Raw genomic sequence first — 13,862 nt, 5'->3', positions numbered from 1 at the left:
CTTTTTCTTACAGTGAAAACAATTGAGACGAAGTTGTTAATAATTGTCAAGAGAAATTCACCCAAGATTTAATAATTGATCTATTCTTAGTAGCAAAGTCCATCTTGTTGCGATAGAAAGGAATAAGAATAAATAAGCTTTAGCTAGTGTAATAAAGATACCAATTATCGATACAAAAACTCCATATGGTTGATTTATTTAAAAAAAAAAAAGTCAAAAACAACATGTATGGAATAGAGATATTTGAACCACCAAAGTAAAGAACTGTTACAAATAAGGAAGAAATGAATAGGTTTAAATAGGAAGCAACATAAAATAAACCAAATTTGAGTGGTTTAACCCTATATGCTACACTCGTTTGCTACCTACTATTATTGGTTACCTGTGATGACAGTTAATTCAAAATGTAATTTATAATATTAATATCTTATTTTTGATTTTTTTAATTTGTGGTTGGTTGAATACTTTGGTGCATTTGTCAAGTGATTACGATTCTTTGTGTTAAAAGGTATTATCGATCAACTTCTTTATTTCTAACTACAAAGTTTTACATGGACTGTTTATAGAAATATTTTGTTATGTATTACATTTAAAACATATTGGAAAAGAGTGTTTTCGTTAGTGACAATTTGTCATTAATTGAGTGTTAATACATGTAATAACTATTGATAGGAGTAGTTGTTCTTTTGCATTGCATAACTTTATATCATTGGAAATTGAGTGTTAATACTTTCTGTGTGTATTTTTAATGTGCCAGTGTAAACACAATTAATCTGATTTAATGTTTTTAGCCATTGGAAGTTAATTAATCTAAAAGTTTTTCTAGACACTGTGAAGCTAATTAATATGGTTTAGTGGTTTTTAACACAATTTAAGTGAATGATTGTGATTTTCATGTTATAAAAGATGTTCTTAGTTCTAAAAGAATAGAGAAAAAATCTAGAACATCGAAAAAATTTTTTCCTTAAAACTGTGTTTTCCTTTTCTTTCTTTTTTTCGAACAAGAGGCATTTCAAATTGACTTATCAGATCATTCACTTTGTCATAGTCATTGTTAGCCTTGTCTAGTTTTTCATTTGAGCTTGTTCTATCTCTTCTAGCTTCTTTTCCAGATGTTCTTTAAAAATTTTGCATTGGAAGTAGCTACCGAAAATAACATTTCTTTTTGTTTCTCATTCGACTCTTTAGATGATTGAATGTTTGTAATTTTCTGAAGAACCGCATTCAATTTATTTTGAATAGGACGAAGTTGAGCTAACAATACTTCCTCCTGTGCCACCAAATATTTTTCTGAACTTTCTTCCTGAGCAATAGGCTTTCCAAATTTACTTATTAGATCATTTACTTTATCATACCCATTTGTAGCCTTGGCTAGTTTTTCTCTATCCTCTTGGGTAGAAAGTTCGATTTTTCTTCAATAGTTTTAGCATACTGTTGGATTGGTTTTTGATCTTCATAAGCATTGTTGAATATTTCAACAAAGGCATTCATTTCTTCATGCAGCTCTTCAGTAACAAGACCTTCAACTTCTTTACTTCTAACTACAAAGTTTTACATGGACTGTTTATAGAAATATTTTGTTATGTATTACATTTAAAACATATTTGAAAAGAGTGTTTTCGTTAGTGACAATTTGTCATTAATTGAGTGTTAATACATGTAATAACTATTGATAGGAGTAGTTGTTCTTTTGCATTGCATAACTTTATATCAAAACCATGACAAATGTTTGATCAATAAAAAAAAACCATATACTACTGTCAGGTTGTTCAAATACACCAAAATATGAAAACAAAACAATGTCTCTTAACGATAGATGGTTAAATTACATGATAAAACTTTAGCAAGGTCTACATAAAATTGTCAAAAAAAAAAGATCATAAGTTGATTTGTTGAGTCTTCAATTAGAGTCACTATCATCCCAAGCAATGTGTTTTCTGATTACCAACTCCCATAATTTTTTTTATTAAGCCTGAAGTAGAAACATATCTCGTCTCCAATGGTCTCTCAAATATTGATAGTGGTTCAACTGCCAATTTCATCACGATTTAGTGTACAATTTGAGGACAAAGAATTCAACTATCAAAACCGTAACGAAATGAACAACATGAAGGCGGTAATAAGACAAAAGAATAAACAATAGAAACGTTAAACAAACTTACAACATTAGAAGAAGTTGATGACTGAGTACTCATCTTGATCATGTTTGAGTGGATTTGTTCGGCAGGATAAGTTGATGGTAAGAATCTCTGTTTTGGGTTTCCGCAGAACCCGAGAGGAAGGAAGGTGCAGTCAGACTCCTTTTGTGTTTCCAAATTGTTTGTTCCAATGTTTATGATGATTGGATGGATTTTTGAGAAGCCTGAAGCCTCTTTGTTGGTCTCGATAATGTACTCGATGTAACTGCCCAACAGTTATTGGGAAATGTAATGGCCTGTTCAAGTCACGTCTAATAAATAGAGGAAGGAAGGTGTAGTTAGGATCCTTTTGTATCTCCAAATTGCTTGTTGCAATGTCTATTATTATTGGATGGGTTTTTGAGAAGCCTCAAGTCTCTCTTCCATAATGTACTCGATGTAACTGCCAAGCAGTCATCGGGAAGTGCAACGGGCCTTGTTCAAGTCACGTCTTCTAATAAATATTAAAGTACAAATTATGGCAAAATGCTCAAACATAAAAAATTTCTCATAAAAAAGGAGGGAGAAAAGTGGATGAAAAGCAAGGAAGCAAAGAGTAAGGGAAAAGTACGTGGATATGTATAGGAATTTGACACATTTTAAATAAAAAGTAATGTATTTTGTTTGAAAATAATTGCATTTCTATCCATTTCCAATCAACCTATTGGTTACTCGTGTTTGAAGATAGGAATGAAGAAAAGTAACCTCACAAAGTAAATAATTTTACTATAAGATTATATGTAATTTGTAGTATAATCAGATTTTAGTGTTCATTTGACTTGTAATTGCTTTTAAAAGATGGTGACAAAACCTGCTTCAATCATAAAGTTAAAATAAAAATCACATAAGATCATGCTTCTATTGAGAAAACAATCAAGATATTTCAATTCTGAGCATAAAGTTCAAATGACATGTTCATGTTTAATTGTTCCCTAATTAATCCCCTAGCTAGCAGCAAATAACTCTAAAAATTAAAATCACATAGCAGTTAGTAAGTTAGAATCATCTCAACAAAGGTTGCTTACCACAATATAATGAATGTCTTCTCTTACAAGGATAAAGAAGGACAATTTATCAAAATGGTGTCCACAATATAATGAATATCACCAGGAATGAAAAAATTATTATTTAGAGGATGTAAACCGCTTATCTTCAGGAGAAAGTGCAAGGAAACATTCACAAATAGATAAAATAAATACATCAAAGATAAAACCGTAAAAATGACAAAAAGGAATGAACTTGCCATATCAAAATGCAAGGATAAAAAAGGACAATTTCTGAAAATGGTGCCCACCATATAATGAATATCACCTGGAATAAAAAAAATATTTAAAGGATGTAGATATACATCAACATCTAACCAATAAAGTGATACATCCTCTATACTACTACTCACTTATCCTGTTCAGAATTAAAAAAAAAACAATTTATATATCATCTACTATACTTTCCATTCATTACATCCTTACCCCCGACATATACTAATCAAAATTATGATTCTAAAAATCAAAATCCATCATTCCCTTTACCAACCCACTCATTTTACATAAGTGAAGGATAGGCGGTTGATTTTACAAAATTGAGAATAAAAAAATGCAGATCTTCAACAGGAAAAATTGAGCAAGAATCAATTTTGTGAATATTGAAGTCAGAATCCTATCCTTGCTTGAATTTGAAAGCCTAACAATCCAAAGTGAGAATAAAAGAATGCAAAATCTCAAAAAAATAAAATAAAATAGAACACTAAAAAAATAGAACAAACTCTTCTTCTAAAATGTCAAAGTGCAAGGAAACATTCACAAATAAAATCGTAAAGATGACAAAAAGGAATGAACTTACCATAAAAAAATAAGAGACAATGAAATCCACTTCAGATTTACCACACGAAATCTTCTTTGCTTCAAGCAATGTTGCGTTGTTCCAAAAGCTTTCTTATCTTCTTCTAGCGATGCAATTTGAATACAAAATAAAACTAAAAGTGAACATAAAAAACACTGAAAAAAACAGCAAAAAGATTACCAAAATCGTACAAAATACCTTCAAGATGGTAGATTTTCCATACCCATTGGCTACAATAAGTGTCCAAAACTACCTGCAAGGAATGCAAATCGAACAATCCTTAAGAACCAGTACATCCTGTGTTTGCTTATCTCCACTAAAAAAAATCAAAACAATCAAAATCTAAAAATAGAACAAACTCTTCTTCTAAAATGGAAAAGTGCAAGGAAACATTCACAAATAAAACCGTAAAGATGACAAAAAGGAATGAACTTACCATATCAAATCGGGTTTACCATAAAAAAAAGAGACAATGAAATCCACTTCAGATTTACCACATGAAATCTTCTCTGCTTCAAGCAATGTTGCCAGCTCTTTTGACTGAGTCATTCCAAAAGCATTCTTATCTTCTTCTAGCGATGCAATTTGAATACAAAATAAAACTAAAAGTGAACATAAAAAAAACATGCACTGAAAAAAAAACAGCAAAAAGATGACCAAAATCGTGCAAAATACCTTTAAGAGGGTAGATTTTCCACACCCATTGAGTCCAATAAGCGTCCAAAACTACCTGTAGGGAATGCAAATCGAACAATCCTTAAAGAATCGGTACATCCTGTGTTTGCCTATCTCCACTAAAAGAATCAAAACCGCAAAAAAACACAACAAAAAGGTGATGCAATTTGAATACAAAATAAAACTAAAAGTGAACATAAAAAAATAGCAAAAAGATGACCAAAATCGTGCAAAATACCTTCAAGAGGGTAGATTTTCCACATCCATTGGGTCCAATAAGTGTCCAAAACTACCTGCAAGGAACGCAAATCGAACAATCCTTAAGAACCTGTACATCTTGTGTTTACCTATCTCCACTAAAAAAAATAAAAAAAATCAAAATCTAAAGCTTGAATAAAAACTGTTTGAGAAAATGTCCAACTAAAAAGTGAAATAAAGGAAGAAAGAGAAAGATAAGAGGAAAAAAAGAAAAAAGACAGGAGAAGATTGAGGAAGTGAAAGACAAAAATGAAGGAGTGTAGCGGCCTCGTAGGAACATGACTGATAAAGAAGAAAGGAGGTGGCTCTAGCAGTGCAACCAGCGAGCAAGAGGCAAAATGGTGTCGTTTGGGTAGAGAAATGCGGAAGTGTGCGGAGAGAGGGGTTCTAGAAGGGTCAAGGAGATGCATACAGTCCTAACAACGTCACTCTCAAATGCAGAAGCAAAATAAACAAGGGTTGTGGAAATATCATAAATGCCACTGTTTTATACCAAGTGTCAACAATTGAAGATATCCATTATGAACATTTCCTTGGTTGGACTAAAAAGACCATAAAGCCAAAAAAATAACACATGTCAACAAATAAAGTGAGGTTAAAAATGTAATATCCCTAGATTACACCTTTATATTAGATATTAGATAGATATTTTGGGCCCTCCAAACCCTAGGCCCTGACCATTGTCCCACTAACTAGGCCCATGCCAGCCCCAAAAAGATGGCTATAAATATACGAGTATGTACCTAGGTCAATTCACTTGCTTCCATCTCCATCATCGTCAAAGCGGCGCATAGTCTTTCCACTAGCTTTCGTACTCAATATCAGGTAATTGCTTGCTTTCTCTCAGTTTTTTTTTCAAATTTCTTATCACAATTTATACGAGTATATATCTATGATTAAATTTGAGTTTAGATCTGTGTTTATGTCATCAACTTATCGATGTCAAAGTTAGGTCTTTTAAAACAAGTTTCTACTTATTTGTTACAAGCCCTAATTATAAGATTTTAGTATAAAACAATGTATGTTCTGCCTTCCTATTTAAAATTATCATATCTTTTTTGTTATATTTGTATTACTTTCCACATGATGAAAAAGAATCATGTTTTCCTTCTATTAAATTGAATTTTTGGAATAATTCTTCAAAAAATAATTGACCATTACAATTGTTAGAAATAATGGCTTAGGCCCGTTCTTGGTGGTAGCCATTAGCTTTCAAATTTCTGTTTTATAATGCAATTTCGAAAAGAAAACTTGTTTGGGAAAAATGGGGCTGAGTTGTAAAATAGTTTTACTTCATTTCAAAATAGTTTTAATCTCATTTCAAAATCAATAAAATCAGATTTCTTGATTATTGTTTGTTGTTTCACACTCTCACACTTCTACCTTCACTTGATCCGCTCACCAAAACCACCACCAACCTCCCTTTATTAGATCTCTTCACCCAAACCATCATCGTGCCACCAAGCAGCCTCCTGTTCATCAGATCTGCTTGCCCAAACCACCACTAGCCTCCTATTCATCATATCCCCTCACCCAAACCACCACCGCACCACCACTAGTCTTCCCTAGATCCACTCAGCAAAACCACCATTATGCCACCACCAACCTCCCCCTTCACTAGATCTGTTTGCCACCAATCTCCCTTTCATTAGATCCCCTCACCCAAACCACACCACCGCACACCAGTAGCCTCCCTTTCACTAGATCCAATCGCCCAAACCACCACCAGCCTCCCCTTCCCCAAATCTGCTCCCCAAAACCACCAATAGGCCACCACCAACCTCCACTTCTTCAGATTTGCTCGCCCAAACAACCATTGCACCATATCTATTTGATCATTGCTGGTAGGGGTGGGAATAGGCTAGGCTAGGCCAGGCTTTAAAAGGCCTAAGCCTAGCCTACGATGAATCTTTGAGGCCTGAGTCTGGCCTATAGCATATCAAAGGCTTTTTATTTTGGCTCGACCTGGCCTTTTTAAAAGTCTGGACTGGCCTGATAGTCTTTTTAAAAGCCTTCTTCACAATAAATATTTAATATTTTTATGGATGGAGTATGAACGTAATAGGAAAGTTAAAGAAAAAAGGAAAGTCAATAAAAATAATAAGGAATATAAAAGGACACATGACTCATACCTAAATTGTAATTACATTATTACTTAATTATAGGAATAAAAGTTATGAAGGTAATCAAAGTTTGATAGTTTAAAAAACATTAATTGTATCCAAAAAATAATATTATATATATATATATATAGGCCGGCCTATCAGGCTTATAAGACTTTTTAATAAGCCTAAGCCTGGTCTATTTAATTTAATAGGCTTTTAAAAAATCCTGAGCCTAATCTTTTAATTAAATAGGCCAGTTCAGGCCAGACTTTATGTAGGTCAGGCCGTAGGCCCCTGTAGGCCGGCCTGGCCTATTCCCACCCCTGATTGCTGGAAAATGATTTTGAAGTTCCCTTTCTATTTTGCAAAAGGGTTTTAAAATCAAATTTGAAATTAAAAACTCAAAACTGGTTTTGAATTTATAAAATTTCAAAACTAAAAACAGAAAATGACCCTGAGTGGGGCCTTAGTTTTCTGCCTAAAAACTGAACTTTTTGAGTTCCATTTTAAATTATGGTTCATTTTTCATTTTATTTGTGACATGCACCATAACAAGAAATTCTCATGCCTTGTTTTTATTAAGACGGTTGTTAGTGGAAATTTAATGCATCATTATAATAATCGATTATTTACTAACACCTCAAACATACCTATCAATTTGGCTAATGAAATGTTGTACAGAAGTCACGAATGACTTAAGAACTTTTTCTTTATCTGTTAATATAACTTTCAAAGATTTCAGTAGCACATCTCAGAAAAATTTCACATTGAGGTCCATATAGAAATGTTAAGGTTTTAGTATTTTGTAATTACAATCCATAATTACCATATTTGCAACACAACTACATTTACAATTTAAGACTTTGAATGTTAGTAAAGCAGACTTTATACCTTCTGAAACTAACGTGAAGGATTGGATTCTAAGTAAATCGAAGCACATTGTTTCATCATTTGAAGAATAGATTGGCTTTGTTAGTTTAGGAGTACAAATATAATTCTACAGTATAAGGTGTTTTTGTAGAAGAGCAAGCAAAATTCTATGAAGACATTTTCAACGAAGTAAAACTATTGAGTTATCAAATTTATACATATTCGTGTGTGTGGGTATGTAATATGGTTGAATCATGTACCATTTGTACTTATATAATGTTTATCATCTATTTACTCTTTGTTTGAATTTTTATTTTACTTATGTTTTGGTGCGAGAAGGCTAGCCATGGTGAATACATTCATGAAATCAGTGAAGTGCAAAGTAACTAATGTGATTTATAGCATCCTATAACACTTGCTTATCCAGGGCCTTGTGAAGATCAGTATACTATCAAACAAATGGAGGTATACATGGGCTTCAATGCCACAAACAATAATATGCAGCAATGACCAGTGTACTATGAAGGTGAGAATTTCCTTACCAAGTGACATGATTGATATCTTTCTTCAATACTTGCCCCTCCAAGACTTTGTTAGAACATATATACTATCAAAGGATTAGAGGTCATAATTGGGCTTCAATCCCACAACATGAGTTTAGATATGATTTTTTTGAGAAGTGTAAGATTCTAGAATACCTTGAAATTTCAAGTATGTCATGGCAGTTCTTCTGCTGCATAGTGGTTCAATACATGAGTTTACTTTTTACATCACTATAAACTTCCCAATTAAAATTGAATTGCTCAATAAAAGGAGTTTAATATTACATGAAAATAAAGTGATTTAATTTCATGAGTTTTCAAGCGAACTAATTAACATATATCAAACAACCTAATCTAATAGTGTTATATTTGACATGGATCACTTTCTTGGTTAGTAAGCTCATGAAATTTAATTACCTTTTCTTGATAAGAACAAAATAAACTTTTTGAGGGATTCAATTTTGATTGGAAAGTTCGTATGAATTAATGTAAAGAGTAAATCCATGTAATGGCCCATTGTGTAGTAAAAGAAGTTCCCTAAGAATATTTGAAATGGGGTCTGAACATTCCCCATTCTATTATACTCTTTCTCAATGATGATGAAATCTGAAAAGAAATTCGGAAAATGGTACATCCAATCCTTGGATAGTATAGTGGTTCTAACCACGTCTTGTAGGGGCAAGTATTGTAGAATGATATATCAATCATGTCACTTTCACACTTTTGGCACAATGTTCTTTTCATTTTTTAAATAAGTTATAATGAACCATGCTTTCTTGGTTGGTGATGACATCTTATAATATGGGGTCTGAACATTCCCCATTCTATTATACTCTTTCTCAATGATGATGAAATCTGAAAAGAAATTCGGAAAATGGTATACGAGAAAGGAAATGGAACCAGTGAAATATGCTTCTCCAGGTATTAAATTTTGTCATTCAATTTTTCATCTTTTATTTTGGTTTCACACTTTTGGCACAATGTTCTTTTCATTTTTTAAATAAGTTATAATGAACCATGCTTTCTTGGTTGGTGATGACATCTTATAAGAGTTGTTTAATAACAATATCTTGAAAAGTTTTATGCATGAAAGTGGGAAGAAGGACATCAAGAATGGAAAACCCTTGTTTTACAAACATCAAGATGGAAAAGCTCTTGTAAAGCCCTCATTTTTGTAGGATTTATGTTAATGGTTAAAATGGATAATTAATTGATCGATGGAAAGATTGTTAATTATCTAAAAGAAGGTTGTAGAGACGGCCTCAACCCAGCTATTTTCAAAAGAAATCTGGCATCTCTATGGTCCTGAGATTTTTCACTCTAGAACAACTTGGCTTGAAACACGACATTTCCCCAGGTAAACAACACTACCATTGATTTAATTTTATCATTAACAAAGTGAACTAATTAAAATCAATTTGATTTAATTTTATCATTAATAAAACCAGTTGTATTTTTTTTAAAATAATTTGATTTAAGTGTTTTTTTTACTTATCCATCCAAGCTCATCTACCCGGAATAAAAAAATACAAAATTAATTAATAAATAAATTAGGGATCAAGATGCATATATAGCAATGTTGACACACTAAGTCAGGCTTATCCTAATTTTTGTATTGGTTGTCTTAAAAAAACTCATTGAAATATAAAAATTCATAATTTATTAACATTTTGGGTTTTATTTCTCAAAATTAATTTAAAGCCTTAAATTTTACAACAATAACCTATATTCCAACAAGCAAAAACTTTAAGCCTGATTATTATGGTAGGTCCATTACATGTTGATATGTCACAATTATAAGCTGGAAATTGATTTAACATGGATTTATGAATGTATATTAACACAAGAAGAAAAAAAGAGGATGATATTTTTTTATCACATATATGTCACATTTTAATTTATACATATAAAAGAAGATATGAATGGATACACTTATTTCAATTTGTTTGTGAAAACAACATAAAAGGTACAATTTAGGAAAGGATCTTAATCAACAATTTTCTAGACCTTTTTAATTTTTTGAGCCCTTCCTATCCATAGGTTCTTGGCATTGCCTCAATTGACTAGGTCTAGGTCGGTCCGTAAAAGATTGCCATAAATATAACTATACAAGAGTTTCTACGTTAACTTGCTTCCATCTCCATCATTGTCAAAGCAGGACATATTTTTTCCACTGGCTTTCTTACTCAACCCAGGTGATTGCTTGCTTCCTCTCTCAATCTTTCATCAAATTTTTTATCATGATTTATTTATCTTATGATTAAATTTGATGAGTTTAGGTCTTTGCTTTTGTCATCACAATATGGATCTTACATTTTGTTCTTTTAAAAAGATTTCCTACTTATTTGTTACTTGCCCTATCTGTAAGATTTTAGTATAAAAATTTAAATATTTTGGCTTCCTATTTAAAATTATGAAATATTTTTCGTAGGTTTTGAATTACTTGCCACACAACAAGAAAATCATGCTTCTTATATTAAATTGACTTTTTGGAATAATTCTTAAAAATGATTGATTGTTATAGTCATTGGAATAGTGATGTTTAGTTTTCTTCATAAAAAATGATTTTTTTGTTTTTATTTTTAATTATTATTCATTTTTCATTTTCTTAGTGGCATGCACCACACATAACAAGAAATTAACCATGCTTGTTTTCTATTAATGGATTATTTACGAACACCTCACACACCCTATAAATTTGGCTCATGAAATGTTGTAGAGAAACCACAAATGGCTTAAAAAACCCTTATCTTTTAATCTAACTTTCAAGATTTCAGTAGCACTTATTTTGCTTTTATTAATTTAGTATGAATATAGCCAGCTTTAGCATCTTGGCCAAAGTTCACATTGAGGTCTATATATATAGAAATATTATGGTTTTAAAGGTTTTATTAGTATTTTAAAATTATATTCCATAATTTTTGTATTTGCAACACAACTGAATTTTCAATTTAAAACTTTGAATCTTAGTAAAATAGACTTTATATCTTTTGAATTATATTTGAAAATTAATGTGACCGATTGCATTCTAATAAAATCAAAGAACTTTTTTTTATCCTTTGGAGAGAATAGATTTTTTTTTTAGTTTTGGAGTACAAATATAATTCTACTTCATAAGGTCTTTTTTGTTAAAAAGCAAGCAAACCACTACAAAGACATTTTCATTGAAGTAAAACTATTTAGTTTTATCTTGAATTGATTGGACTTATTTTGTTTTTTTTTTTGGATTGTAATTTAATTAATACGAGCATTGAGTTGCTCTTAACTGAAGTTCAGGACAAAGTTTTGTTTGAGAGATAATTGTTAGTGTAAGGGAGGAAGTTGGTGCAGTACCTTCGATGTGGGACTACTTGCACCTGTTGTCGAAGGGAAGGAGGAAAATTTTTTAGAAGAGAAGGAAGATACATATTATGTAAGTTTGACAATTACAACTTAACTAACTTTGATTTACTGTTTAGATTCATAATTGTCTACTAATGATTTTATGCATCATCACTATCATTATCACCTTCACCCCATCCCCATCATCATCATCTTTGTTTTACAACATATGATATGCAGAGTTTTTGTTTTAGAATCGTTATCAGGTGGTATTCCACATTATAAATTGTTAAATAAGTTGGTAAATTTAACATCTATGACATATAATTAATAGGAAGAAAATGTGGGAATACAGGACAATGCACCCATGTCACAAGCAAATTGTTTCAAATGAAATAAATAGTATTATTTTACAGGTTCAGTGTATATACATTAAACTTATTTTTCTCTATATATATAGGGATTCACTAATATATTCACACTATTTTTTAAGTTGGATGTAACGTGCATAAAGAAGGAAGGAGATGTGGTGCAAAATTCTGTTAGAAGGGAAGGACACGTGGCTCACGATCCGCAGAGTGAGGGAGGCAAGTGTAGCACTAGGTTAAGGAGGGGGAATATAAGGATGGAGGATTACACATTGTAGGATTATTCTGAGGTGATTCCCTTCTTCTGTTCTCTACTTCTTCTCTGTTGAGAGCTTGATCCTTCTCCCTGTTATTCCTTTCTCTCACCTTACCCCTTTCTCTCAGGTGATTCTGTTGCCGGCATACGACCGAGGAGTGTGCCGCGATCATCATTCTCCCTCTACTTCATTGCCTTAGTGTTTTTGTAGCTTATCGTTGATTTTTGTTCTCTGTTCATTGTAATAAACTACTGCTGCATAATTGAATTGTTTCATTGGTGTTTTCATTGTGCTTCCATGGCTGAGAACAAGCATTTGAAGGATTTGCAAAAAGAAATTCGTACACATTCAGATGATATTCGCCATCTTGGTCAAACGATGGATATGCGTTACCAAGAGAAAAATGATAAGATGCTTCATATCCAAAATTCTATGGGTCAAATTCAGTTAGCGATGAATCTGTTATTGCGGAATGCTTCTCAACCTCCTGAAAGTTCTCCAAACAATGGCTCCCCGATGGTGCAACCAATTAATGCTTCTTTGCCTGTTAAAGAGATCTCACTTGGATTTCCTCACTTCGATGGAACAACACCAGTGATGGAGTGGATCTTCAAGGCGGAAAATTTTTTCACATATCATAATACTCCTGATGCGTCTAGAGTGGATATTGCGGCAATGCATTTTGATAAGGATGTAGTGGCATGGTTCCAGATGTTGCAGAAATTATCTCTGGTGTCTACTTGGTCTGAGTTGACTCATGCTCTAGAGTCTCAATTCAGTCCTTCACCTTTTGATTGTCTAATGGTTGAGCTCTTCAAGTTTCAACAAACAGGTTCGGTATCAGCTTATTACCTCAAAGTTTATGTCTCTAGCTAATAGATCTTTGGGATTAAGTAATGAGGCTCTCCTTAATTGTTTCATTAGTGGTTTAAATCCTGATATTATAAGAGATGTTGTTGCTATGTGCCCTCCTACCTTATTGCGTGCAGTTGCTTTAGCTAAACTTTTTGAAGAAAAATATGGTCTTGTTTCTATGCCATTTCAAAAATTCCTATAGTCACAAATATTCCCAAATTTCTTTTACCCCAGTCTCTATTAATGCTCAACCAAAAACACAAATTAAATCCAGTTTACCTTTGCTTTTACCTACTCCACTAGGGCCTCCAATTCGGTCCATGAATGTAAAAAGGATTGCTCCTGTTGAAATGCAATTGAGAAGGGAAAAATGATTGTGTTATTTTTGTGATGAGAATTTCTCCTTTAATCATAAGTGTCATAATCAAAGTTATCAAACTCGAGAGTTTATGCAGACTCGTGAGAGTTTCATAGACTTGACTCGTGACTCAACTCGTAGATTCGTAAGAATCTATTTCATATAAAAATAATAACAAAATATGTATAAATAACATATTAATTAAAAAATTTAACAATATAATAAAGAAAAATAGTA

General features: G+C 32.1%; 2 long non-coding RNA genes across 3 annotated transcripts; one reads left to right on the top strand and one right to left on the bottom strand.

Moving 5' to 3' along the window:
• Nucleotides 1-1,760: 1,760 nt before the first annotated feature.
• On the bottom strand, nt 1,761-5,731 carry LOC102666408 (uncharacterized). Of its 2 annotated transcripts, XR_005891652.1 has the most exons (4): nt 4,930-5,725; nt 4,017-4,810; nt 2,163-2,631; nt 1,761-2,029 (listed from the first exon to the last, which is right to left on the bottom strand). It is a non-coding gene; the product is annotated as an uncharacterized lncRNA (long non-coding RNA). The 2 variants fall into 2 exon arrangements; XR_005891651.1 differs by having other exon boundaries at nt 4,017-5,731.
• A 3,564-nt stretch (nt 5,732-9,295) lies between these two features.
• Nucleotides 9,296-13,578, top strand: LOC102666494 (uncharacterized). The gene is made up of 3 exons (XR_003267013.2): nt 9,296-11,878; nt 12,281-12,445; nt 12,540-13,578. It is a non-coding gene; the product is annotated as an uncharacterized lncRNA (long non-coding RNA).
• Nucleotides 13,579-13,862: the final 284 nt, after the last annotated feature.

Source organism: Glycine max, chromosome 5 (genome assembly GCF_000004515.6).
Source record: "Glycine max cultivar Williams 82 chromosome 5, Glycine_max_v4.0, whole genome shotgun sequence".
In the NCBI taxonomy this organism is placed as follows: Eukaryota; Viridiplantae; Streptophyta; class Magnoliopsida; order Fabales; family Fabaceae; genus Glycine; species Glycine max.
The sequence above is the reverse complement of the archived record's forward strand: the minus strand, read 5'-3'. Positions and strand labels throughout refer to the sequence as shown.